The sequence below is a fragment of the Microtus oregoni genome, unplaced genomic scaffold (assembly GCF_018167655.1).
Source record: "Microtus oregoni isolate MIOR12 unplaced genomic scaffold, Mior012 000064F_ref0000363, whole genome shotgun sequence".
NCBI lineage: Eukaryota > Metazoa > Chordata > Mammalia > Rodentia > Cricetidae > Microtus > Microtus oregoni.
In genome coordinates, this window is record NW_024543874.1 from 397,144 (window position 1) to 424,555 (window position 27,412).

Genomic DNA, 27,412 nt, shown 5'->3' on the forward strand with positions numbered 1-27,412 from the left:
AGCTACTGTCTAGGGAAGAAGAGACTTTTTTAGGTGGACCTTTGTTCTGTTCTGTTTTGATAGGGCTGTTGACCTTACTTTGAAGGGAGAAACCATACCTGTATGTTGGGGATTGCCCTTCTCCAGAGCAGGCAGGCATCCTGGAGATTCAGGCTAACCTGAGTGGGACAGGTGGAGGAGGAGTGCTCTTTATGGGACTGTTCTCTAAGAAGATAGCTAGCCGAGTGAGCTGGCCTCTGTCACTGGAAATGGACAGGGAACTGTGGGACAGCCACACTGGTACCTGCTGCTCTCTGTTCAGTCCCTGTGTGTTATTGCTGGGTCTTAGTTTGTAAACCTTCGTTTGTAACTAGAAGAAACTGGATAACGCTGATGTGCCTAACAGAGTAGAAGCTGTGCCTCCCCTGGAACTTAAATAACTCATGCGAAATTTTATCCCTTTCCCTGTTTTGCCCACTTAAAAACACACAGTTACATTTTAAAAAATACACATGTGATCTTTTGCTGTTGTTGTTAACTGAGAAACTGTCCTTTTATTTCCTTCCTTTGGTTTTATTTTTACTTCCTACTTGCTTCTCTCTCATTTTTTATTGTCCTCAATCTCTTTCCTTCTTTCAATTTCTATCTTTCTTGCCCGCTTTCATTACCTTTATTTTAGTTCATTAATTCTCCGGTGTACCTATTATAGACCAAGCATTATACCTATCTTTCCATACATATGTAGGTCTTGAAGGGTTCAGCTACCTTGCCTTTTGGTCCAACCACTGACTTACATACAACTTTTAATTAACTGTGTTTTGTCTCATTTATATCTAAGATACTCATACATCATGAGTTACATAGAAATCCTGTCCAAGCCAGCTCGTGTCTCTATCATGACGCTTCTTTTCAAGGCAGCCTCCTCTTCACTCGTCCTTCCATCCACTGTCGCCTCTTAGCCTTTGTGCCCTGCCTCATACATCCAGAATGCCTTCTACTCTGTGAATAGCAGATTGTTATGATCTAGAAAAGGGACTTTGGAGAGAAAGGCGCATCACTTTGAGTTCCAGCTTTGCCCCTAAGTATGTGAACACACAGGCAAGATGGAGAATGCAAAGACAACAGTAAACACAGGAGCAGGAAATTGGTTCTTTTTAAATAAGCCTTTCCCCCCAGTTTACAAAAGAAGTAAAATTAGCAAACAGTTAAGAAGTTAGCTGGGGTAAGTTGGGGCTATGGATTATTGAAAGCATTCAATAGAGGGAAAATACAAAGTAACTATAAAGAAATGTTAAGCCAAAAATAAGAAAGAAGAAAGAAGCAAAGAGAGACGGTGATAAAAATAAGATTATAAAAATAGTCATAAAGGTAACTTTATCACTTAAAGAAGAGATCACATTGGATTTTTTTAGTTGAGTGGAATCATTAGAGGATATACACCTGAAACAAAGCTACACAGAGAATTCCAAAGTAAGGAAATGAAACAAGGACTCCAGACAGCTCCTCCCAAGTAAAGCTCCTGAGCTGATATAATATCAGCCAATGTAGAACTTAAGATGTAAAGCCAGAAAGGACCACAGTAGAATATATCAGTGATAATAACAGATAAAGATTTATCTAACCACATTCACTTTAAATCAGTAATAATGTAAAACTTAGATGTTTAACATTTCTCCAGCCAGAGGGATGCTTTTAACATACCATTTTTAGAAAATGGCGTCATAAAGAGGCAGAAATTTAGTAACAAGAGGGGAAATTTGAACCACAAAATTAGTGAACTTATATCACTATATCTAAGAAGACATGAGAGAGCTCAGCGAATGATAATAAATCTATATTATTTGAATACACATAGTCACTGATTACCTATTAACTCAAATTTTAAGTCTCAGCAAGTTCCAGTGCATAATACATAGACTACATTCTTTACAGGGGGCTGGGAATGGAGCTCAGGGGCTGAGCATTTGCCTAGCAAGGCCCTGCATTCTGTCTCCAAACTACATGTAATAATAATGATGATAATGAAGAATGAAGTTTTATTACCCAGTAATTATATCAAGGTACTTAAGAGTTCCTATGTTTTGAGATTGGAAAATGAATTTCTGAATAGTTCCAAGTTAAGAAATCTTAATGAAAATATGTGGCTCTGAAAGAGTGAAAACAGCCCAGGTGAAAACGTTGGGCATTCTGCTTTAAGTCATGTGAGAGGGGTGTGGTGATGAACGGGGAAGCAGAAGAACTGGTCACCTCCCAGCTGGAGATGAGAGCAATCCAGAGTAAGTCAAGCACACCTTGACTGAAAGACAAAAGGACTAGAACTTTGACAAGAATGAAGGGCCCTACAAAAGGGATCCATTTTTTAAAGAGCCTAATAGGATCACTAGAAATTATTGATTGTTAAGTTTACTTAGCCTCTAAATTATAAATTCTCAGGCACACATATTTATATTGCTAAAGGAGCCAATAGCATGCATATTAAAAATTCGGAATCAGAAAGTAAGCAAAGCTCTGCCACGCTAATCAAACAAAAATGCTGATGTTTATAAAGCAGAAAGAAAAATGGTGCTAATGGGGCTGACCCGGTAGGATTTTTTTCTGTGAACCTTAGATAAAGAATTCTAACACTGTGCCAGGGGGTCAGGTATTCACACTTCATGGTCTGTGTCTGCACAAACACTGTGCCCAGGGGTCGCATAGTCACATTGCTGGGTATGTCTGCACAAACACTGTGCCCGGGGGTCAGGTAGTCACACTGCAGGGTCTGTGTTTGCACATGGCCCAGCACCTTAGAAACCTCACCAGCTAAAGGTGCCACTTCCACCTACCTTCATACCAAGCTTTTAAGCTAGAGTCTTCATATTTCAGATAAGATTTTCCTCCTGCAGAAAATATAAACATATCATGGGAGGCTTTGGCTCTTGATTCTCCACGTTTCAGAAGATGAAATATGATGAACGTTCTGGTTGCTACACAAAAGCCTCTTGCTTCTTTTGGTCTCAGAAACACACACATACACACTCATGTGTGCACAGCTTCACAAACACATTTGTCTGTAGAGACATTCTGCAGCAGGAGAGTATCAGGCTTCACCATTTTTTGCAGATAGGTCAGCTGGGAATATCGGCTTCCTAAGAGTATCTCGGCTGCTTACTTTTAAGCTGTGATTAATAAGAACGGACAAGTTAACAAAGTGTCAGTGATAAATATAAGCACTCCTCGTTTCTGGCCTCAGCAGAGCTTTCATCAGAGTGGGAGAAAATCCAAGCTAACTTAATTAAGCCTCAGTGAGGCTTTACCTTGATTTCTTCAAAGAAAACATTCGTTTATAGATGTGGTCCTTGTTTTCAGAACTTCATTAGAGGGCTTACAGAGAAACAACTTTCTACCACTTCATATCTCCTGCCCCCTTTGTTGGCCAGAAGGTTTTCCCACAGAACAAGGCTACTTGGTGACTGAGGTGAGGGGCATTTTTGAGCTCTTTTTGGGGTTGGATCTCAGATCTCCTTGTCTTGCCCTTTTTTCCACATCCCTGGTTCCCCTGTTCATGGGCTAGGCCCTCTGCTTCCTGTTTGGCATGCACATGCTTGCGAGAGCTCACTTTGGTCCCTGTCTTCTTGCCTTTTTACCTGTTCTTTAGTTCCTGAAATTGATTTTCTGTCCTTACCCATAGCAAAAATGGCATCTTCAAAGTCATTGCAAAGTCATTGGTCTTCTCCCAGGCATCAGTCTTGGACCTCACATCCAGGGCCAGAAGTCTGATGTTCCTGGTATCCCTTTGGTCTTTTCTGTTGGCTTCTCCATTTTGTGTTCTGTGACATATAATATTTATGAAAAGTGTATTGATTAACTTTGAAACTTTTACCTGACAGGAGAACCAAAGGGAGGAGGATGTATGCTGGCTCCATTAGAGGTGCAGCTTCTTATGGTGGGGAAGGCATGGTGGCAGAGGTGGCTTGGGTCATGGCAGCAGTAGCTTGTAGTAGAGTTCACTCAGTGACGACAAACGGGAGGCAGAGAGCTCAGGCTGAAACTAGACTCAGCTGTTACCTTCAGCACCCCATTCTTCAGCATACCCACCCCCAACGATCCATTTTTACTAGCTAGGTCTCGTATCCCAAGGTACCACATTCTCACCACAGCACCACGAGCTGGAGACTAGTCTTCAAATTAGGGAGCCTGCAGGGACATCTTAGACCCTAAATGTAACCATGAGCATTTCAGCACTCCAGTGAACACCATTGCTCAGTGACTGATTATTTTAAATCATTTCTTTTCTGGAAGTACTTCTATTTCTTTAGAAGTGATTTGTAAGTAGAGACTGCTTGTTTGTTTCCCGGCCACCCTGATCCAAATAATAACAAAGAAATACTAATTACAACACTTCTTGGCCAATGACTCAGGCATATTTCTAGCTACATCTTGAATTAACCAATTTCTCTTAATTTGTGTGTATTGCCACAAGGCCATGGTGTTACCTCATTTTCTACATGTCTTGTTTCCTCAGTGGTTGGCCTTTCTCTTTTGGCAACTACATGGCATCTCCCTGACTCCACCTACTCTCCCTATATATCTCTTCCAGCCTAGCTATATTCTGCCCTGTCACAGGCCAAAGCAGCTTCTTTATTAACCATTGGTAATAAACATATTTACAACATACAGAGGGGACTCTCACATCATCTCCCCTTGTCTGTCTAAATAAAAAAGAAAAGTTTTAACTTTAACATAGTAAAATTACATATAACAAAACAGATATCAAACAAGAATTACAGTTACAATATTTAGTCCATTTACATGTGACAAATTAAGAAAATACTTTATCATCTATCCTATCTTTGTGAGTCTAAAGTTTTATATCTAATTCATCTTTTATCATAACTAAAGAAAACTATAATTATAGCTGTCTAGTCTTCAGCCCCATCAAAGAACCCAGAAGGATATAATATTACCTAAGTAAACAAGAAATGCATTGTAAGCAACTTCAAACACTCTAGAATTAACAGAGTCATCCAAAGTTCTTCTGTAATGTTGGGGCATCCATCTTCAGCCTACAGGCCCATAGTCTCTGGCAGACTTCGTCCTGCAGAATGTCTGACAGACTCTTTCATGAATCAGGAAACCTGTAGGATTGTCTCATTTTGGCAAGTTCAACAGTCATTTTTCTATGGGCCCTGCATGTCCAGTTTATACAGCATATCATCAAGCAGTCAAGGCAAGAACAGTTTCTTGCTCAAATGGCTAGCCTTGTCACATTGAAGGCAAATTTCATAACAGGTTTCTTCAATGTCCATTAACCTCTTTGAAGTAATTGGTACTGCCAGAAGCAGACATGTCTCACTGTTAAGAAATGTCTAAGTTCTTAAAACATTTTATATGCCATATTTTGTAGGTCTTTGACGTGTTGGAGATTATCTAACTGAAATATATCTTTGTATATATAGAAAACCTAATTAACATGACTCCAAGTTTGACTATTATAAATATTTATCTGTAATTTTAACTATACATTATATTTTTTAATGAGCTGTATAAATATAATATCTTAAATAAGAGTAGAAATATAATATAACAAAATTAACCTTAAATTTGTATGAATAGACTAAGATCCATAACTTTGCAAAGTATTCATCTCTATATCATATCCTTCTCCTGCTCTTTTTTTATATATTGATTGTGACCATTGGGAATTTGGGCATAGTTTTCTCCAGACTGCTTCCTACTGTTTGTTGGGTGAAGTATTTTTAGGGTTCACATAGACTTTTCAGGGGGGTCTTGTTCTATAAAACCATATTAGCATAGAAGGAGTCCACAGGTTCTCATCTTCTGTGGAAACAAAAGCAGAACCTCTTTTCCAAAATAACATATCCTTAGACCCAAATTTTGAAGTCAAAACACCTTTAAAATATATATTGGTTTAGCTTAGCAGCCCCCAGAGTCAAATATCTCTCTGCAATCGAAACAGTCAAAGAAAACACAATAATATGCATAATTCAGACTCTCTGTGTATATTCCATCTTTATGTGGTTTATTTTTTTACTTCTTTGATCTATGACTGTCTGTACTCTTTTATATTACTTTTATTATCTCTCTAAAGACTTTGTTTTACTTTTTAAAACTTTCTTTTTATCACTGTCTGTACTCTTTCTTCTCTCTCCCAAGCCTGCGTACGTTTTTAAAACACACTGTGACTCATTCAGAGGTTTATTTTTGTCTTAATCTGTCTTTATTATGTATCTGTAATCATTTTTCTGACCAGGAGCACCTTTTTTTACACCTTTGCGTTTTACCTTCTTTTCGTGCATTCTGTTGCTATGTGGCTCTATCATTCTACATGTATTTATTGAAAGCCCACTGAGTGCCAGATTCTCATGTGAGTACAGGACATTTAGGCATAGAAATGATGGACTTACTTTTTATTAAGATAACAATATGCTGGGCAGTGATGACTCCCGCCTTTAATCCCTGCACTCAGGAGGCAGAGGCAGTGGATATCTGAGTTCGAGGCCAGCCTGGTCTACAAAGCAAGTTCTACGACTGCCAGAGAAATCTTGTCTTGAAAAAAACTAAACAAAAAAGATAATTATAGATCTGGGCATTTAGTACTTGCAGTCTCAGTACTCTGGAAGCTAACTAAGGCAGGAGGATAGTGGATTCTAGGCCATCCTGGCCTACAAAAAGACTTCCTGTGTCAAAACTCATTACAGATTATAATAAGAATGCCAAGAAGAAATAACTATTTTGTTCTATACCCAAGGAGAAGATGGCATTTAAATGGAAACCTCTTAGGTAAAACTGGAAAATAGAGAAAGCCCATGTTCTTCCCTGCATAGCGAGCACCAAGCATGGGGGCTCTGGGTCTGAGGTACTGTGCAATTGGGAACCAGAGGGTAGGACCTCAGGGAGCCATGCAGGGAGACTGGGGGCAAGAACCAGCTCGGGTAGACCTTTGCAGGACAGTCACAGCTCCTATGCCTAAGTGACATTTGAAAGACTTGCTAATGTGAGGCTCACGTATACAATGAGGTCGCCCAGTCCATCAGATGTGCACCGTGATGCTACTAATGAGGTGAACTCTGGGGACTTGGAGAGGTTTTCTTCCTTTACACATTCTCTGGGCAGCTCAGTCCCACCCCAGCCTCACCCCCCACCCCAATACGATTTCTGTTAACAGGACCTTTAGTCACTCAAGTTTGACCAAGTGTAAAGCACCTCAAACTCATTCTTACTCTTTCCTTGGTCATCATGTCTCCCCATCAGTTTACCACAGCTTCTTCCTCTGCATCCTCATCCATCCTGCTCTCCATATACTCAGGCTCTCATGATTTCTCTCCTGGATCAGCCTGAGGGCTCCTGAGTGCTCTCCCATCAACCTGAGAAGCCATTCTGTGTACTGGTAATATATGGACTCTAAAATATAGTCACATTAATCTGGTGATCAGTAACCTTTTTTAGTTCTGCAATGCCAAGTATTTACCAAATTGGAACTCACTGGCCATGCCCTGAGCCCTTTCCATAATCCAGCTTCAGTCTGTCATTCCTCCCTTTTCCACGCTGCCCAAAGTAAACTCTCCACTGTCTTCCATGATGCTCTGTGCTTCATCTTGTTGCCGTGAACTAAATCACTGTGCTGCAGTAATGAACTGATTCATGGATGGAACACCAGTGAAACAGCAAAGATACAACTTTGGTTGATTTGGCTTTTGATTTTTCCATCCACACTACACATGATCTCTATTTTCTAATATACATTATATTAGATATGGGGTAGACTCTGAGGGTTATAGATTAATAATCTAGATTGTCACGTACACCATAGTTGATTATAAACACAAATTCAAGAAATCTAACTACTTAAGTGAAAACTCATCATTCTTCCCAGTTTCAAAGTCTAATGTCGATACACCTTTCGATATTTTCTCCATCCACACCTGATTCAAGTCTTTACATTCACTGCATCAGAAACAATGAAAACTGTTCTTTAGGTTCTGTATATTTACCATGCCATTCTGTTTTAATAGCATAAAAATAGCAGTTTTCTCTAACCCACGTGGGTAGAGGTTTGTAGTCAGTCATTCCATTATGAATAACTTAGATAATGTTACAATTCTGTATATGTTTGGGCCACGTTCCAGTGTTTCCATAAGTACAGGATAGCACAGTACCGCACACTGACATATAATGATAAGTGCAGTATGATCATACCCACTGGCATTCTGTGTGTATCCAGGACATCTGACCTAAGCACGGAGATAGTGCACACAAACTTCACTCCCTTGGAGATCACTTCACAGGGGAAGAAGCACTTTTTTTTTTTTTTTTTTTTTTGGTTTTTCGAGACAGAGTTTCTCTGTGGTTTTGGAGCCTGTCCTGGAAGCACTTTCAAGAGAAAGGGAATTTGGATATTTCTTACGTGATGTATTTCTGCTCCTCTCAAATGTGAAGAAGGGCTGTCTGCCTACCGTAGGTTAGAGCACACATCCCTCCCTTTGCCCTCAAGGGTCTTCTGCAGTCTGACTGAAGGCTCATAGTCTCGCTTGTCTCTGGGGATGCAGTGCTTCTCCGGTTCCATCCAGCTGAGTTAGTGTCGTCCCTCGGGCACCCCATCCTTTCCCAGGTTAGGTTTGCTCACCTCCCATCTGCATGGCAGGATGGTTGCTTTTTCTTTGCTGTGTTCACTTTATCTAGGCCAGGTCAAACCGCACCCACACAGAAAGCCTCATCTGTCCGTCCAGCTTGTGCTGGCCCTACTTCTCCAGACTTCCACAGCACCCTCACTTCAGAATGAATCACACACCACTGGGTAACTTTTTTTCTGCTGTTGTGTAAATCTTGTGATTTTACTATTTGGCAAACATAAAAAAAATGGATGTTTTAAGTGCCCCAGGGCAAGAAGCAAGCCTTGTGTTGCTTAACATGTCCCTTGGATATTATCTTCTTCCTTAGAATTCCAGAAACTGTATCTTCAGCAATACCAAGCCTCTAGTTAGTGGACTCATTAGTTAAAGAGAAACCAAGAAGGTATCTTTAAGAAAATTCTTGCCCAGATAGCATCAGTTATCACAGAAGCCTAAAAGAATGATCGCCACATTGTATGCTGTCAATATTGAAACCTTCCTGATTGCCCAAAGCTTCATTGAACTTTAACATTGCCATCCCATGGAGCACAGTCTCACGTGGATTTATGTAATAAAACACACTGAGTGACGCAAAGCTCTTGTTTCACCAGTCCTTTGCACCATTAAAGATAGATCATCTACTCTTAGCAGCAGGACCGACTGGGATTACCAGCCCCTTTGGGGTACTAGTCATCTCAAATGAGGCATTCCCCAGGAAATGACATTCTGCTCTGTGCCCACTCACTCATTAAAGGCAATAGGAAAAAAAACCAAAGTTTTTTTCTCTCTACTTTTCTCATTTCATATTTTACTTTTCCAGCTTTCCCTTGCTCACTGACTAGAACAGATAACCTTTTCCAAATGCCTTTAAGTGAATGCTAAAGCTGTCACAAAAGAGTAAGTAAACAACTGGGCTCAAAGTCTTACGTATCTCTGCATGCCTCTGGTTGCTTTCATTTATGCCTATGTTTTACGTGATATAGGAATAGGAAATTATTTATTTATAAATATTTATTTATAGATTTTTTTTGTTTTGTTTTTCAAGACAGGGTTTCTCTGTGAAGTCCTGGCTGCCCTGGAACTCACTGTCAACCGGGCTGGCCTTAAACTTAGAGATCTATCTGCTTCTGCCCACAGTGCTGGGATTAAAGGCAGGAACTCCCTCCAACCCCCGTCTTTATTTATGGATATTAATCACCTTGACATACCTAGTCAGGATGTTTCCAGGAAGGTTTGAGTGAACTGTAAGACAGTTTCAGAGAGAAGGATGATGGAGCCAGGCACCAGCTTATCTGGTGGCTGAGAGGATGCAATGGGCAATGTGGGAACCGGCACGGGATTTGTGGGCTGTGAAAGGAAGTGAGCTTAATGGAAGGGAAGCGTGAGGTGGAGACTGTGGAAAGGGACTGAAGCAGGCCATGGCTGTTCCCAGGACTTCCTCCTCTTAGTCCTCCAAGAATGTCCAGGAGAAGCGCAGCCTAAGTATCTCTCCAGTCACTAGTAACCACCCTTCACTAGCACCCAAGCCTCTGTGTGACTCTCATATCTCAGCTCGTAAACAGGAAACGCCATTTGCATGCTGGTTGCATCAGATTCCCAGATGGTAGCTTTCAAACTCAGTTAAGGTCCTGTGCTCGACACATCTTCTCATGACAATTTTTCATCAAGCAGGCACTGTGCTAGTGTATAATATTGACAGTGTTAGTGAGATGTGTTAACCAAGAATGAATGTAACAAAAGACCAAGGAGAAACTGATAAGGAGCAAAGTTCCAATCCAAGCCTGTGGTCACAGATGAGGTATCTAAAGGGGTCTGTCTGAACGCCCATGTGGCTGTAAATACCACCATTAGAGCATGAAGATGAAAGTGTGAGAAGGTACAGGGGCTTAACCAGGTGACGGTGGTGCACTCCTTTAATCCCAGCACTCCAAAGGCAGAGACAGTAGGATCTCTGTGAGTTGGAGGCCAGCCTCGTCCACAGAGCGAGTTCCGGGACAGGCTCCAAAGCTACAGAGAAACCCGGTCTCAAAAACCAGAAAAGAAAAAAAAAAAAGGTACAGGGGCTTTAATAAAACAAAGATGCCTTAAGCACACTGAGACGTAGGCAGCTAGTGTTGTCTCTGGAGGATGCCAGATCATTACATATTCATTGTTAGAACCAAAGTGGGGTGTCTATTCATGGAACCTTTCAAGAAAGGGTTTATAAATAGGAGTATCTGAAAAATACTATCAAATAGCCTTAACATTTATAGCTACTTTTGGTTTTGCTTCCCTTAAAGAAAAAAAGAGACTTTCCAAAGGACAAAGGACATGATGAAAGAAACTCCATTGCTTGAGACATTAAAAAGAGATGGCCCAAAGTCCCAGAAGATATTGGCTTGGGATCCATCCTTCCTAGGGGAAGGCAAAGGGGCCAAGCTAATAATCTTGTGTGGTTTGCATCTCTAGCTTGGCAAAGGTCTTGAGCATGAAGATTTACATTCGCTGGCCTTCTCCCTAATTCCTGTGTTTAAGCATTCTGGGTTAACTTTTAGTAGAGCTGGCCACACAGGGATTGCATGTTTACTTGGCTGTTCCTCTTCGTCCATGTACTGTAGCTTGCCAGGTTTTTATACTCCTCTGGGAGGTCTGTGTACCTTGGTTCTGGAGGCTTTCCTCCACGATTCTGCTTTTGCTACTGCCAGAGCCTCAAGGGTTTCACAATGGTGTCAAGTTTCTTGGCTTGGGAACACTGCACTTGAGGTTGTAGAAGTTTGGATCATATATTGTACAATCTTGAGGTTTTGACTCCTCAGGAAGCCCAACACTTTCCAGAGATCTGGAAGGCAAAAGGCTTCCCGGTAGCTTTCTTGGAGTGATGCAGGTCTCACTTGAAGCTCTGTTCATATCATGCCCTAAGTTTTGTCTCAGATATTTAAACCACAGCCTCTGACCACCCAGCACAAGTCAATCTGTCCTTTTAGACAAGCAGAGGAAGACAGGTTTGTTTCAGTTTGGCCATTGACCATATTGCCGCTAAAGGTTACATTCTTCACCATGAGTAATTGATTGATTACTGCATAAGACCCTGCTGTAGAGATTTTTATTATAAATAAATGTGATTTATAAACTTTAATTCAAGTTAGGTATGCAGAATTTTGCATGCTTACTATAGGAAAGGCTCCATGCTAGATATATCGTTTTTGAGCACCAATGATCTTTATGTTTTTAATAATTTATGTTGACAAAAAGAAATCCTTGTTGGATTTGTGATAGAAGAGATCTCGATAGGTCTGTTGGCTTTATGAAGTAAGTTAACCAAAGTGGCTTCTTGATACAGTTTAGAGCACAAATGATGTTTTTGTTTTAAAAAAAAAAACAACTAGCGGGGTGGTAGTGGCACACACCTTTAATCCCAGCAGAGGCAGGCAGAGCTCTGTGAGTTTGAGGCCAACCAGGCCTACAAGAGCTAGTTCCAGGACAGTCTGCAAAGCTACAGAGAAACCCTGTGTCGAAAAAAAAAAAAAAAGAAAGAAAGAAAGAAAGAAAGAAAGGAAAAGAGAAAAAGAAACTATAGTAGCGACTCATCCAGATCTACATGCAGGCTTTAGCTTTAAACACTTAAGAGTAATAGATGTTTGCATCTGAAATCTTTTTTTCTTTCTTTGTTTTGTTTTGTTTTTCGAGACAGGGTTTCTCTGTAGCTTTGGAGCCTGTTCTAGAACTAGCTCTTGTAGACCAGGCTGGCCTCGAACTCACAGAGATCCTCCTGCCTCTGCCTCCCGAGTGCTGGGATTAAAGGCGTGCGCCACCACCGCCCAGCAACTGAAATCTGATTAGGTCAGACCAATGTGGTGATTTTGGAATATTTTATAAAAATGAAGTTGGTATTGCAATCAACTGAAGTCCTAATTTAAATAACTTATTTGTTTTCTTGTGCCGATCAATTTTTTTCTCACAAAAAATCAAGCCTGTTTGTTGTTGTTGTTGTTATTTTGTCTTGTTTTACTCTGCATTTGTAAAACTCACATGACATAAACATTATGTGACAGAAGTTGTTTGGTATCAAGAGAGAGAATATCATCTCAGAGAAACATGTCATCCGGGGATAGGATAAAGAATCACAAACTAATTTTATTTATATCGTGGCTTCTTCACTGTTGGCTAAATCTGTGACAGTTTTATATTAAAAAGTAACAATATTTGTTTATGCTTGAATGTATACTTTAGTAAATGCAGATTTTACTCAGCGTATTCTTGTTTGTAAAGACTATTGAGTTCATAATACACTTAATGGCCACTTATAAAGAAACATTGACATTTCATGTTTAAGACAGTTCAGCTGCCACTTGCTGTCAAAATTCCCTGTCAGAATTTTCATTTTACTCTCAAATCTTACGAAGTACAATTTGGGGAGGTCAAAAATAGCCAAATACGATTTTATTTTATTCAAACTAGCACATGTTAGCAACAGGCCCAGGCTCTAGGAAGCCATATTTAAACCGCAGCCTCTGACCACTCGGCACAAGTCAATCTGTCCTTTTGGACAAGTAGAGAAAGACAAGTTTGTTTCAGTTTGGATATTATATAATAAAATTCTAATGAGTGAGCTATGGAGACAATTGTCTGCTTGCTGCAGTTATTTCATGGTTACATTCTCATTTTCAAGGACTAATACAATAGAAATATTGAGATGTTTTGTTTTGTTGAGGTGATATGCCTTATGTAGACCCTAATTAATTTAGTGGCATCTGCATGCTATAAAGAAAGCTACTGTGCATGTTGGATCTTTTGGTCAGTGAACTGTGATTTTTTTTGGTTTGGATTTTACTTTGCAGCCTATGGAAATGCTCATGAGACAGGCTCCCACAGAGTTTGGTCCCTATATCATCAGTGCTTTGCGTGTACACTGTCAGTTGTTTAAACATTACTGAATCCGCTGTGGGTTGGCAAGAAGCATCTGGAAGCCAGACTTTTCCTGTGGACACATGCCAAATCCTATATTGTATTTCCTCACTGCACCGGACTATATTGAGATAATTTTTCTTCTTGACTTTTTTTTTTTTAATTCAGAAATTGTTTTCCAGAGCTAAGTAAAGGATCACATGATAAAAACCATTTTTAACAAAGCTACCTGAATTCTGTAACCACTGGCTGATAACTGCTCTCCTACAGGCAGAATGGGAGTAACTAAGTCCTATAATTAGACAGCATTTGGAGAGTCAGCATCAGTCTTCTAGGTGGGCTAAGTTGGTCAGGAGAGTTCATATTGTTATTTTATGTATTGCCTTTAATTTGATGATTCACTCTAAGCAAGGACAATAAACTTTGAGTAGTCCTCTAAAGATGATAGTGGACAGGCCATTAAAGTTACATATTTGATTACATTATTTAATTAGATGGAAATAAAGTCCAGAATTATACTTTAATATAGGGTACATAATTATAGCATAACATTTTATCAAACAAAAGTGCCAAGATAAGTTTGTTAAAAGTCATACTTACATTAAAAAGTAGTCTCTAAACAGTTACAGTCTGAGGATAGGGAAGCAAGAGCACTTTCTCATGTCGGAGCACAGGGGAAGGGTTGCTTGTGCAATCCGGACAGTGTTCAGCCCTTGGTCCCTAAAGCGGCAGGGATTTGTCCTTGCAGGCTGGGAAGTTGACGTTTACTTCAATTTCCTACTCTGAAATGCTGTGCATGACCTTGAAAAATTCAGCTACACTTGCCTGTCATGTACATTAAAAATGCCTTGGCTCTTTTACATAAAACATTTTGTTTATGTTGGCTTTATTTCTGGAATCCAAGGACGAGAAACTTCCAAATGAGAGTTCATCCTGTCCCTTTAGGGAGCCAAAACCTGAACTCGGGTTTTATTTTTTAAGTTTGGACTTTTATTCTATGTGCTTGGAAGAATATCAGATACTGTTTTGCAGGAGCCCTCCATCAGATGAGCTCTGTGTGCCTGAATTCCCCTCCCTCCTGTTCTTCCTTGCTTCTTTGGGGAGCCCCATTCTACAGAAACACTGTGGTCTTCTCTTTCCTGGCCATCATAAAATGCTTCATAACAAATTTATCTCCATGCCAAGAAAATGCCTTTTACCTTAGAATTGGAAACTCCTTAATTGTGATTCAGAATATCTGTGCACAGCCCCTCCTAGGTCCGTGTAAATCTTTATTTTGAGAATTCTATTCTTTGTGTTCTGTAAAGTGCTTTAATTTGCTGCATTTCTTTATGTCTGTCCTCGTCAACTCTAGTGAAGAGCTATAGCTATCATCTTCAGGATTGATCAGGCTCCCTGGACTCCTGGCTAGGATGGAAGCTGCTCTCGGCTCTGCCTGCTTCAGGGCTTGGCCTTCCTCTGTTTTCCATCATATTCAGTCTCTGGGAGGGAGGTGATGGGCGCGATTTTTCCATTTGCAAGCTGCTTTCCAAGGGAAAGAAAAATGTAAGGGGCAAATGCCACACTTTCCATTTTCTGTGGCCATTACAAAATTGACTCTTCAGTTTCTCAGCACAGGACACCACTTTCAGGGTGGATATGTAATTGTCAGTTAGCTATGTTACTTTGTCACCGAAGAGTGTTAAAAACAAGAATATATGTCAATATGACACCATGAGATTATCCTTCTTGTAAGTTCCATGTTACATCAGAAGGTTAAAGTGCTGGTTGGTTCACTAGCAAGTATATGAATAAGTGGTATATGCAGAGTCCACACCCACAGAAGAACTTGGGCTCTTGAAGCAGACTGCCCAGGTTCACGTCCCGCCAGTTGTGTTTGCTGCCCCAGTTACTGAATGCTTCCGTGCCTCCATTTCTTCATCTGGGAAATGGGAATAATAGTGTATCTTCCCAAAAGGATTTTGAGGATTGAATGATATTAAAATACAAAGTGCCTAGGAGTCTTCACACATAGTAAATAAATCCTGAGATGATTCTTCAGCGACTACTGCTGTAAATCTGCTCTGCGGTATACAGTGCATTGGGTACTTTACCTCATCTGGTAATGTTTGTTCTCCAGATGAGAAAACTGAAGTTGAGCAAGTACGATTTAGCTGAACCCATAAAGCTGGTGAAAGAGGGCACTGGCTTGCAGAACACAACCCTCGTTTGTGTTTATGTCCTTCCTTTGACTTTCTTGAGAGTGTCAGTGGGATAAATTCCTGCTTTAGTCATTTTACTATAATTAATTTTACGTTGCTGCTGTTTGGTGAGGCATGTTATGTTTTCAAATTTAAAAGGGAAATAATATTTGAAGATACAAAATTCTGATTAACTTGCATTCAAATGATAATCAAACACTGAACGTTTTTTTTTTTTTTTGAGATAAGGTCATAGCCAAGGATGATCTTGAACTTGTAATCCTCCTGTCTCCACCTTCTGAGTGCTGACCCTAGAGGCATGCACCACCATGTCTGCTTTATGAAGTACTAGGGCTCAAATATAAGGCTTCATGCATGCCAGGCCAGCTTTCTACCAACTAAGGTACTGTTTTGACCCCAGAACAATCAGCTTTGTAAAGTCATGTGTAAGGAGATACGGCTGCAGGTAGCAGGCTCGCACAGTGTTGTCCCTGGGCCAGCAGCATGGATGGCAGCTTGCACATTCAAAGATTCTCCCAAATCTAACGAAACAGAATCTTTATGTATGAGTCACAGGCTCTGGATTTTTAACAAGACCCCTAGGTCTTTCTGATACCTGTTAAAGCCTTTAGAGCCACCGCCCTGGGTGAAAAGCCCATGTAGGCAACAAGCATGAAGCCTCAGACTAGAAGTTATACACTGCAGTGAAAGCATACAGCAGCAATGGAAAAGTATAAGGAGAATGTTATTTGCTTTACGGATACTAAATATTCACTCTTGTGTGCCTGATCCTTCCTATCCCCAGGACTGCGGCCTTCGGCAGCTATCATAGTTGGACATAGCCAGCTCAGCCCAAACAACTGAGGACTAAGAGTGCCTCTTTGGCTCTAATTAGGATGGTTGATTTTTCTGATATCACAAACTTGGGGCCTTCAACCGGGAGGGACTGATACAAAATATATGTAGGGGTAAGAGTGATTTAATGGGTAAAGCACTTGACATTGAGGATCAAACTTTGGGTCCCAAGAACCCACATAAAGTCACATGGGGTATCATGTGCTCCTTTCTGCATAGGAGGTGGAGACAGGAGGATTCCTAGAAGATTGCATGGTTTACACAGCAGCAATAAGATATTCTTTTTTTTTCTTTTTTTAAATTTATTTATTTATTAAAGATTTCTGCCTCCTCCCCGCCACCACCTCCCATTTCCCTCCCCCTCCCCCGATCAAGTCCCCCTCCCTCATCATCTCGAAGAGCAATCAGGGTTCCCTGACCTGTGGGAAGTCCAAGGACCACCCACCTCCATCCAGGTCTAGTAAGGTGAGCATCCAAACTGCCTAGGCTCCCCCAAAGCCAGTACGTGCAGTAGGATCAAAAACCCATTGCCATTGTTCAAAGAAAAGCAATAAGATACTCTATTTCAAACAAGATGGAAGGTGAGGACCAAGACACAAAGTTGTCCATGACCTCCGTGCACTAACACCTGTTTACATGTACTAACACATACACACACACACACAACACAGAGAGAGAGAGAGAGAGAGAGAGAGAGAGAGAGAGAGAGAGAGAAAGAGAGAGAATACTTCATAAAGAGAAATAAGGTAATAAAATAGTTATGCTATCACATCTTCCTTCTTCAGATAGCAGCTACAGGTGAGAGTAACATTGAAGATGAGTGGAGCTGAAGGATTTGGGAAATAAATAGGGACTAGGGACACTGCTCAACTCTACCCAGTCTTGTTAAGGAGGAGAACCAGACAAATGTAGTTGTCATTGTAAACCTATGGTAACCAGTGGGGAAAGCTGAGCCATCAGCTGGGTACCTTTGTTGGACTTTAGATGTCATATTCCAAAACTACAGACAAAGAATAGACACAAATGAATGCTAATAAAGCCCACGAGCATTTTAAATTTCCATTTGGATTTTAATTATAAACAAACTCAGTGAGGGAGAAAGGTCAGGGGATGAAAATATATCAGTTTCTTTGTGCTGGAATGTGTTTAATGAATGCAGCTTTTGAAGAGACCTATGAAAATACCTGAAATTTACAGATTATGATCAGTATAATAAAAACTATGTTTTCTGATTCCTAATATTAGCAAGCAGTACAGAAGCTCAAGAGGAATGTCTAGCTAGCCAAATCCATTTAACTTTGTTTCAACAAGCATTCTTTTTCACCCCACCCTCTGTGCCGGTCTGTGGTGCTATAAAGACGCTCTTGGGGAGGTCATGCCTGAAGGAAACAAACATTTGTGTCTGGCAGGCCACTAATGTAGATCTCTGTGCATCTGGGAGCACACAGGAAACAGCGGCTAGTTGCCTGCTGGCTGAGGGGACAGCTTCCTGGTTGTGAGACTGATTGAGCCATGTCTTCAAGATCAGTAGGACTTTTATTTGGTTCTGGCCCAGGGGAAACTACATCACAAGAGGACTTGAAAATAAAGCTGCTGAACTGCCTGTTGAAGAACGAGAGAGGCGCTAGAAGTATGCAGAGTCTTGTAGTAAAGTTTGAATGTTTGTAGAAATTAGTTTTATAGTGTCTGAAAGTGGGTTAACTGAGCTAGACTTCAAGAGGGTTGCTATGCTTGCTGGGGAGTGAGCTTGGGAGGAAGGTAGAGCTACGCTGCTGTGACCGCCCATCTCCCTCCTCAGAGCTATCCTGAAGAGGACACCTGGTGCCCACTGCAGTGGATTCTGTAAATCCTAGGTCATCTGAGACTTGGAAGCAGATGGCAGAGGAGAAGATCCTACTGTATGGGTGTCCCAGAGTCACCTGGAAGATGAAACCCTGATTATTTGGGCTTAGTAAGATTCACAGAAATGATAGACAGTGAAGAACTTTAGTAGAGCTGGTGACCAGGACTCTCATGGGGAAACCAAGTCTACAACTGTGTCCACTAGTATTAATTCATTGATTTTGTGACTTTGTCGTTCACTGTGGTCATTGCCTTGGAGGGAAAGATTCAGGTCTGCTCTCGATTGATGCTGTGGGTCAAACCTAATCAGGCAAATATTATAGGATATTCCTTTTGCTCCAAAGTCTAGTTGCAAAAGTGTAAGAAAGGAAAGACTTGGCTATGTAGGAAAAGAAAAAAAACCACAAAGAGATTTTACTTACCAGCTCAGTATGAGTCAACAGTATAATACAATTCAGTCCTGAGATTGCATGCTTGGGAAACATAAAATAATGGTTAGTGTTCTAGGCTAGCAAGGTAATTTTTTTTTCTTATGGTGGATGAATATGGTTTGGATATTTAACTAAGCCCACTCTGGAAAATACACGGCAGCATTCTTAAATGTAAAAGTCAAGAGTGTGTTAAAGGGTCCCTCAGGAGGTGTAAGAATGGTTGAGACTTCTAGGAGCTTTCGTTTGGGAAGGCTATGCTGCTCAATGTCTGGTGTATCAGAACTAAAACTGAGACTTTTTTAATTTTTTTTCTCTTCTGTTTTTGTTTTTCAAGACAGGGTTTCTCTATGCACCCTTGGCTGTCATGAAACTCGATCAGTAGTCCAAACTGGCCTCATATTCACAGTGATCCACCTGCCTCTGCCTCCCAAGTGCTGGAATTAAAGGTGTGCACCACCACTGCCCAGCTAAGAGTGTTTATTTTTAAATGAACTTGAAAATCATAATGATAAACTTATCACACGCTGGGATTTCCCCCTCTCAGTCAGTGAGAGGAGGAACGCGTGCTCTGCCTTTGCTGCAGCTCCTGAAAGTCTCTCTAATGGAAGACAGTTAGACCCCCACCTCTGCTTCCACGTTTAGTTTGCCGTGATGTCACCCAGAGAAGGAAAGGGAGGCCTGGGATGGCTCTGCAGGTCATTCTGCATACTCCTGTCACTGACCCCAGACTCCACAGGCAACAGTGGAAGCATGGGTGCGGGTGGGTCTGAAGACATCAGGGAATCTTCCACACTTTTTCACATGGCAGCTCCGAAGTCTGTCTTGCCCTTGAACAGATATTTTCCCCTTGTGTCTGTGTCAGCGGACAGTTGTCGTTTGGAAAGTGTTGGTTCACTACATTGTTCAGAATCCAAATATGGACACAGTGGTCCAAATGTGTTTGTTACTACTGCTTCAGCAGGGACGGCTCTCAGTGCTACAGCCTATCAGTGGCTACGGTGCTGGCTGCAAGCTTCTAAAACTGTAGTGTTCGCATGAAAGTTTCAACCCTGTCACTGGAAGTACCACATTCACTTTCTTTCTATGACAGTGGCTACTCAAGTTTTGGTAACTGTAGAGTATCAATCATTCAAGTAAGAATGTTACCCATGACGCAGAAGCAGCAACCAAAGCTGTGTGGTGTGAACCCTGTATTAGTAAGTCTACTTTTTAATGGAGATTACTGTAGGCACTTGAAGAGCAAATGAGATAGTCACATTATAGTTAAGTAATCTAATTAGTAACTTAATTATGATTAGATAGTATTTTTGCTTCATGAAATTTGAAAACCTATATTGACAATTTATTTTCTAAAAAGGGATGTAAAATAATTTATAAATAACATACACATTTAGGAAAATAAATGTATAAAGATAATGAAATACATATGCATTTGAGATATTCTTTTTTAATGTGCATTGGTATTTTTTTTCCTGATGTATGTTTGTATGAAAGTGTTGGATCCCTTATTACTGGAGTTACACAGAATTTTGAGCTGCCCATGTGGGTTCTGGGAATTGAACCTGGGTCGTCTAGGAGAGAAATTGGTGCTTTTAACCACTGAGCCATCTCTCCAGCCCCAAGATATTCTTAATAAAAGGATTTTTTTCAAAGCAGAAATCTTACTAAATAATCATGGCCTACAAGATATCAATAATGGTTACATTTAAATCAGTATAATTTTAAAATTTACTTTTTCTCCTCTATTATTGCTATTTTTCTGTTTTCTAGCCATGTGTAGATAATGTTTACATTAAAAAGGAACTTTATGTCAGAAATGCAGAGCCAAAAAGAACTTTTTATGACAGAAATCATTTGATTCAACTTTGTTTGGCTAAAAAATTTTTAGCATTGAATTTTTAACAAATTTATAAGGCAGCAAAGAATCTTCTCTTACATCAGGATCCATGTTCATAAAACTCAGACCCAGAATGCTGAGGAGCTGCGTCAGCGACACAGTTGTTTCCAGTAGGAAGAAAGGATCTGGTCTATTAAAACTTGTTTGATTGGTTGGTTCGAGACTGTAGCTCAGGCTGGCCTAGAGCTCACTCTAGTCCAGGCTGGGTGGAGACTCAACCATCTTCCTGCTTTGGTCTTCTAATTCCTGATTACAGGCATGAGCCATCTTGCCTGGTTCAGAACTTCATCTTTAAGCTGTTTCTTTCCTCACCTGCCTTATTTGCCTGTACAGTGCTTCTGAAGCAGAGAGGTACCTCAGTAGCCGGAGACGCCATAGTTAGAACATCCATGGTCCACTTGCATGAAAGGTGGCAGAGGGTGTAGGCTGTGTGTCCTTCTTCCAGACATTCAGCATCCCCACTGCCCCCTTAGTGAAGTGAGGAAACTGAACAAATATCTAGGGTTTCTTCTCTTCAGTTTTTTTTTTCCCAATTCCATCTGATGAGTTCTTTGTTCGAGCTTGAGTTTTTTCCTCACCATTCCAAGTATAATGTAAAATATACAATGTCTGAGTTTTTAAAAAAGCATTATTTTCAAAATTTTATTTAAATATTAGTTTTAATATAACACAAATTTATTATACTTTAGTGGCATTTCCCTTTTCATTTGTGGTACAATGTTGACATTTTCAGCTTAAACCGTTTAAGACTAGAATATCCAAGTCAATGGCTTTTAACCTAATTTGATTGTACAACTGAGCAACTATTGCTTGTTTTGTGCCTTAAATTTCATGTTGGCCTTATTAGTTGCTAAATTCAGAAATTGTTGAGAAAGAATAGCTCACTGCTAAGGTAATGAACTTGGTCTTGGTCTCCCTTCTTTTTCCCCTGAGAAAAGTCTGGCTATCACGTGGTTCTCCCCAAGTCCTCAGAGTGCTCTAGGCTAGGTTCACTGTCCCTGCTGTGAAGGACTGCACACGGGTAACTGACCAGAAGCAATGTTTGGTCACATTAGTAAGCAGAGGTGCAGTGACAGGGCACTTTCCCCCCAGTTTCCTGGAGAGCACACGTGGTCCCGCCACTTCTGCCATCATCCACTGCTGCTCATTTTGAAGTTTAAGGCTAAAGGCTAGGCACATACTTGTATCTTTATAAAAACACGTATTGATTTAATTTTTTGCTTTATCTCTTAATAAAAATTGTTAGTTTGATTCTTTTATTAGTTTTTGTTTGACTTTTTTATTTATTGAGAATTTCATATGCATACTATGTTTATATCATTTCATCTTCCTCCTCTGTCCAACTTCTCCTGTGCCCCCTACTCCTCAAAATCACAGCCTCTTATTTAATTACTGTTAAAACACACACACACACACACACAAACACACACACACACGAATTTATAAATACAACCTGCTAAGGTCATTAGGGTTGCTCATTTGTATACATTTGGGGCTGACTCCACTTGAGATTAGGTCACCTATGGGGAGCCTCGTCCCTGGAGAAGACTGGCTCTCCTTTCTTAGCAGTCATCGCTGACCTGGCGCTCTTGATCTTCAAGTAGAGCCCTGTGAGATTCTCCCATCCATTGTAGCAACATAACATGTAATGTTATTGCCTTAGTGTATGTTTGCCCACTAAATAGAAACATCTTTTTAAGTATCATATATACGTAACCAAATGTTTTGGATTTGTAAGCCTTCCTGGCCGCACTCTCCCTTGCTGTTAAACTTGTCTATCTCGGCTGCATGTTTCTTTTTGACTCTCTTTTACAACATTTCCTCCAGCCTCAAAGCTTCCCACAGACTTGGAGAGAGAATAGAGGGTAAGGAGTCAAGTGTATAACCCCTCCCCAGTAGAGTTCCCATCTTCTACATCGTTTTGAGTTTTCAGTCCCCACATGCTACACCTCTGTCTACTCAGGGACGGACACTCTGCTTACAGTGCCCTAGAGCCTGAGCCCTTGCTGAGATGTGCAGGTGAGCGCATGGCTCCAGTGCGGAGGTGAAGTTCTTTCAGGTGTTGTGTATAGAAGGACTGAGTCATCTTGACCACTTCCAAGTACGCGTGTTTCCTTACTAATGGAAGGGTTAAGAAAAGAAGCTTGCTGACGGGGAAACAGGCCTGCTTTCGGTTATGGCTTGGATTAAAAACTGTACCAAATTCTGGATCCTGTGTTGATATTGAGGGTGTGAAAAGCCTGAGCTGAAGACAGCACTAGGAAAACAGGAACAAGGACCAGCAAAACTGTGTGAGTTTGCCATTATAAATTGTTATTTTATTTCCAGAGTTACACTAAAGAAAGATGGTTTCAGATTCAGTGTGTGGTGGTGTCAAGCCTGCCCACCTGTGTGAAAACATTTCCCATGTCCATAAACAGCAGATACTTAAGAAAATAATTCACCATACAGTGAAGGGTGAGTGTGTGTGTGTATGTGTGTGTGTGTGTGTGTTTATCTAGAGTCTTGTACTTGAAATTACTAAACAATAACCTCATCAAGTTGAAATTTAAATGAAAATCAAAGAAGAGACACTATGGCTTCCTAGCTTGTGCCTCAACTTTAACTCTCTCTTGTGTATGTCCTAACTGCATGTCACCTGAGCAGGTTATTCAGGCTCCACAAGTCTCATCATTTGCATTCATAAATAATGAGGATACAAGTACTTAGTATTGCCTCATAGAATTATTGTAGTGTTTAGTTACATAATGGATTTAACCATGGATAGGATGGCTGTTTAAGCAATCAATATTAGCTCTTCTTGAGAAAAACACAAGATTCCATCATCAAGTGAAGCCTGAGCAAGTAGTGATCTAAACTGAAACTCTATTTCAGAGAATAATTTTTTCTTTTAAAATACTTTGTAAGAATTGTATACTCTACCAATTGAGCTTGCAATACATTGTAATTCAGTAACCAAGAGCACTGTCCATGAGAAACCTAACCATTGTATGAGTCAAATAAGTTTCATGTGCTGCCCGCCTTCCTTTCCCTGGAAGACACAGTAAAGTCAGTGCTTGGCTACTGAACACACTCGCTAATCAAGTGTCTGTAGCCTTTCTTGAGCGTGGTGTGTTAAGCATTTTTTTTATTATTATTTTTCCTAACAGTAGGAACATTAGTAAGCTAGAAGCAGCAGTATTACAAATATCACATAGCTGTACGGATTTGTGGTCCTTTTTAGGGTAGTAATCCATTTGCTAGAACTGGGTCAGTTTTCAAATTCAATAGATTAGTGTAGAGGAGAGGGGAGTCCCAACTTTTCCACAGGAAGCATTTTTAAACATGGATTTTCCTAAAGAGATTTGGGAAAACTTGACTCTGTTCTTCCTTAGCCCAGGAAGGAGGTCAAGCAACCATTGAAAGAGAAGTGGTTGCAGTTAGGCTTCAGAACTATGTGAGTCTGAAGGCTTCTGGAAGTTTCCTCTTTCTGACAGGGTTCCGAGTAACCTTTTCTGACTACCAGACATTTCTAGAACGCACTGATTAGCAGGTGCTGACTGCATTTGATTATCCTTGGCACTTAGCTTCTTTTCATCTCGTCTGATCAGAAAGCAACCTCCGGATGATTCTTCTAACACCGTGTGATTGGAATAATAACTTGGTGTGTTGGGGAGTTTTGGGCTGCAGCTGAGAGGCATGTAAATACAAGCTGCTTATTTGCAAGAAGCTTCCAGATTTGCAATATGATTGCTATGGAAACCACATAATGAAAACCTTATAACCATCTGTGTGGTTTGATGGATTTTACTGCATAGCTGAGCTGTTTTTGTTTACTGTTATTAAAATGTTGAATGGAATATATTAACCCACAAACATTGACTATTTGAGGTATTAATTAGTATTATAATGGCATTGTGCCTCAGCATGAAAATAAAATATGTTTAATAATAAATCTAAGTAAAATAACATGTGAACATGTGTATTTCTAATATGGAGTGAAGGTAATTATTGCCTGGAATTTTGGTTATTCTTCTGCAGCTTTTAGTGGTGTGGGAGGTTTTCTCTGTTAATAAATGAACAATGAACATTAGAACTTCCCTGATTTGAACCCATTTGTTCACAGGACTTAGTCAGCGCCTTTATTTGTGTCAGGCTCTAGTCAATATTCATTGTGAATATGCTCCTGTAGAATTTAAATCACTCAAAATTTGAGCTTGTCTTTTATGTGGAAGCTATTGGTATTGTTAGGCCAAGACGAATGAATTGTTGAACCTTATTTAGAAAACTTGACGGATGGCTTGCACAAGGCTTTCACCTAAAATGTCAGTACAACTTTGAATGCAAGCAGGCAGTGTCATGGAAGCACCTCATGCTCCACAGCACTGCCTGCAAGGGTGACCCCACAGAGACTTTACTGTAAGTATTGGCACTCAAATATTTTAATGTCATTATTCTAATGATTTAATAATGCATTGTGTAGAGGCCAAGTTTTCCCACATCAGTACAACTCTTAGCATATACTATGGACACATTTTAATAAACAAAAGATAAATTTGTGGTAATAAAATTCTTCAAATTTTATTACTAACTTTGCCAAAAACATTTTCCATTTAATTCTTACAGTTATTTTTATGGTATGTTGATGCTAGCGTTGGATGATGAGTCTAAATTCCAGTTTCTTCTTAAAAGCCAAAAGCAGTGCTTCCTACCTAGCTGTGGCTCTGTTTAACTAAGGACAAGCGCCCTTACCATATCTACCTCTTGTGACCAGGCTGGAGAGAATGGATATGAAGGAAAGAGGAAGGCCAGGCAAGCTCCGACTTTCACCTTTAAAAATAAATGTACCATCTGTGGAAAGAGGAGGTGGAATTAAGTGTGAATTTCTGCCTTTAGAGTTTATGTGAGAACACCCTATAAACAACCCGCTTGTGATAAGTAGTCCTTGAGCCTTAGCCAAAGTGAGATGACGGTTGTTAACAGAAGTGTCCCGTATTAAATTACCGAGGTTAACTCACAGTGAGCATGAAGACAAACAGTTCCAGCTGCTCCTTATTTTGGAGCTTTTATTATTTTGTCTGAGTTGAATTATATAAACTCAAACCACTTATATTTGACTTCTAAGCCCAGTAACTCTGCAGCTTGCTTTAAATACTGGTGTTGATTAATCACTAGTTAAAATGTACAGGAGACTTCCCAAGTACTTTACAGTTGCCTTTTTGTTGGTGTTAACCCTACCCACGGCAGCACATATGATCTGGGCTAGCCTAGTGATGGCATGTCCATGTGTCCACTAGTCTCTAAACCTGAGCCTTAAAATATTTAGGCGGGCAGACACAAAGCTTATCGGTTCTGGTTCCGCCACCTCTCCCAACACCTCCTTCCCGTTTCCTCTGCCCCTTCAGTTCAGGACTTCCTTCCTCTTTATCTAGACTCTCCACACCCCCCATCCAGGCTGTCTAAGACAATGGGATCTAATAATCATTTTTAAAGCAATTTCAGTCCTGCCCTGTTTGTTGGAAACCTAGGGTACTCACTGCCCACCAGACTGAGCAGAAGACTCTAGCAAGATGTTCATGGACCCTAAGCTGGCCCCCATTTCTCACATTCTCTCCTATCTTGCTCTTCCCCAAGAACTGTGTTTCTTTGTCCTGTAAATGTGACTGTGCCATGCTCTCTAAGGTGAGGCTATCTATGGGTCTGGAAAGAGCTTCTCACCTGTCCTGAAAATTCTTTGTGTTCTGCGGGGGTCTTGCATGGGTTCCTGGGTTGAGTGGACTCTTTCCTGCACCACTCCAGTGCTTGGTGTCCCACCCATTAGGGACGACCCTTGTTAGCTCCTCTTCCTCCGGTCTCATCTCTGTCCCCAGCAGGCTATCAGCTCTTATTACCTTTGCCTTCTTGGCTAATGTTCTCTCACACACACTCAATGAAAAATTTTAACTGGTTAACTGATTTTATATGTATATTACATATACATTGTGGATTATTCTTGAGTTAGGATATTTTTTAATTGAGTTTTTCTTTGGTATGCCATTTGTATAGTCTACATTAAATATTTTTCAGTTTTTTTATGAGTCCTTAAGTAGAGAAAGTAATGCTGTAATGTACCTATTTTTTTAGTAGAAAAGAATGACATAGTTTTATTCTGTTCTAAAAATTTTTTTTAAAAAGTCTTATTTAACTTTATGTTATTTTGTTCCATATCCTGGAAGGGAATGTGCGTGGACTGTATAAGAGGAGAAAATCTGAGCCAAGTCCTAACTACAGGGAGGATAAAAAACATGGTTGATGACTCAAATTCAAGTTTGAATCGCGTGCTTTGCAAGTTTGCCGCCTTCTGCATCTCGGTGTACTTGTCTGTACAATGATGACTTATAACCATTTGTCTGTAAAGCCTTACCTCCCGTGTATGTGGCCATAGGAGATCCACAGTCTAATTTGGGGGAATTGCCTTGAAGTGTTAGGACCCATCTTGTGGGAGGATTAAGTGAGGAAACCAGTGAACATGTCTGACAATTGATGACTTGAGGTTATCTGTATTTTATATCACACATTTTCCCCTTGCTGTCTTGATGTTTTCGGGACTGTGGTTTTATTGTAGTGTTACTGCTACTCAGTTTAACACAGCATATTTGTATAACGCCGGCTGTTACTTTGCTAGATTGAAGGGCCGTGCTGGATTTAAAGTTGCTCCAGACAAGTTTCTCTAATCTTTTAAGACAAATATTCAGCACCTTAGTGCATATCTCA

General features: G+C 40.3%; 1 protein-coding gene across 1 annotated transcript in view; it reads left to right on the plus strand.

The window, feature by feature from the left end:
* Nucleotides 1-27,412, plus strand: part of Skap2 (src kinase associated phosphoprotein 2) — a 161,268-nt gene that overhangs the window by 111,811 nt on the left and 22,045 nt on the right. The gene's annotated exons all lie outside the window — the stretch shown is intronic.